The sequence below is a fragment of the Phyllostomus discolor genome, chromosome 3 (assembly GCF_004126475.2).
Source record: "Phyllostomus discolor isolate MPI-MPIP mPhyDis1 chromosome 3, mPhyDis1.pri.v3, whole genome shotgun sequence".
Taxonomy (NCBI): Eukaryota; Metazoa; Chordata; class Mammalia; order Chiroptera; family Phyllostomidae; genus Phyllostomus; species Phyllostomus discolor.
In genome coordinates this window covers 112,362,872-112,364,845 of record NC_040905.2, presented here as the reverse complement: position 1 = coordinate 112,364,845, position 1,974 = coordinate 112,362,872, and the positions used below count along the sequence as shown (strand labels likewise).

The following is a 1,974-nucleotide window of genomic DNA, read 5'->3' as shown; positions in this document are numbered from 1 at the left end:
GCAGACAATACTAAACTAACATGGACATGTCACCAGGGCATGTCACATGGTTGGGGCACATGGAAGTACAAGAGGACCATCCTGCTAGTAGGGCTACATCTAGAGAGCTTATCCTTCACCCATTTTTCTACACATGCCCTGAGGTAAACCAATTTTAAATGCATTTGCTTGCAGCAAACCATCCATGACCATGGCTGGTTTGAATTTGTTTTTTTCATTTTTTGTTTTTAATACAAATCCCTGACTGCTCAGTTGCCAAGTTGCATGCATGAAAAACTGGCCACCTCAAACAGTGTATTAATCATTAGCAAATGGAACTGCAAGGAGTCCACTAAGTGCTTCCTTACCATTAAGGTGGTACAAGTATTTATATTGTAAGACTAATGGGCAGCTTGATCTTTAGGGGATACAACCACTAACCAATGCATGAAGATTTTTTTTGTGTATGGAAAGGTACTTTTGACATTCAGTTTTACTATATAGAAACAGAAAATAAATGATTTTTTTTTGCAAGAAGTAAGTAGAATATTCAATTTGATTCTTCTGGGGAAGGGAAGGGTTTGAAAGTAGCTCTTCATTTTGTAGTCATCAGCTGTATGAATTCTTTGTAGTTGATTTGTCTATTTCTATCAATATCTGCTTCTCTGATCATTTCATCTACTTTTTCATCTGTTAGTTTTTCTCCTAGGTTTGTCATGGCATGACCTAGTTCTGCCACACTGATGTTAACCTTTGCCATCCTTGTCAATGATTGAGACTGCCCCACAAATTTCTTCTTCACTGTGTCTGTATCTTTCATTTTTCCAGCCACCATAGTAAAAAATTCTGGGAAGTCAATGATGCTGTTACCATCAGCATGCATTTCATTGACCATATCCTGCAATTTGGCTTCTGTTGGGTTCTAACCCAGCGGCGTCATGACAATGCCAAGTTCCTTTGTTGTGATGGTACCATCACCATCTTTGTCAAATAGGGAGAAACCTTCCTTGGATTCATCGATCTGTTATTCTGCCAGCTGATCTGCCATGGTGCCAATGAAGAGGGGAAGAGCAGAGGGATTGAGGGTGGCTGCACTAGTGCAGTGGCTATGATGGAGGGGGCGCCTCTGCTGCTGTGGCTTGGTGTGTGGTGAGCGTTGTGCCATTGCAGCCTGTTCGGCCATCCAACTGCACCACAGCCTGCAAGGCTCCCAGCACAAATGCCCTGGTGTATTTTTGTATATTTTTTAAATTAATTTTTCAACTTTACTGAGGTGTAATTGACAAATAAAAGTGTAAGATGCTTAAAGTATACTTTGTGATTTGATATATTTAGGCATCACCAAAGGATCCATCCACCTACTTAACATTTAGGCAAAACACTCATCAAAAGAGAAAACCTTGAAGTGAGTTGAAAACTGGTTGACTTGAAAAGTGAGGAAATTCACAGCCATCACTCATATTGCACCTCTTGTGTGTGTGTAAGAGAGAGAACATTTAAGCTCTATCCTATGAGCAAATTTCAATTATATAATACAATGTTACTAACCACGTTAGATTCTCAAACCATGTAGTTCTGTGTTCTTAAAGTAGTCTGATGGTGTTCAGAGTAGCACTTTGTTTCTTTCCCATATCTTAGCACTCTTCATGTCTTCTTTTCTCTAAGTACTTGTCTACCTTGTTTGGAGACAGCACCTCTACTGAGCAGGTACCTCTTTGCTGAAGGCTTTGGAACTTTCCTTCCCAGGAGGTTTGAGTGTATCGTCTTTCTGCCCATTTCATCTGTCCTTTAGTGTCTGTAGCAGGCCCCCACTTTCCATTCTATGACAAGGGAGTTTCTGAAGACTCATCCTCCTCTTTTTTTTTAATCCTCCCCCTGAGGATAAGTTTATTGATTTTAGAGAGAAAGGAAGGGAGACAGAGCGAAATGTCGATATGAGAGAGCAGCACCGATTGGCTGCCTCCTGTATACACCCTGGGTGATTGAACCTGCAAC

At 40.7% G+C, this 1,974-nt stretch overlaps 1 pseudogene; it reads right to left on the bottom strand.

Annotated features, from left to right (window-relative positions):
* Window positions 1–209: 209 nt before the first annotated feature.
* LOC114507448 lies at window positions 210–1,083 on the bottom strand (annotated as a pseudogene).
* Window positions 1,084–1,974: the final 891 nt, after the last annotated feature.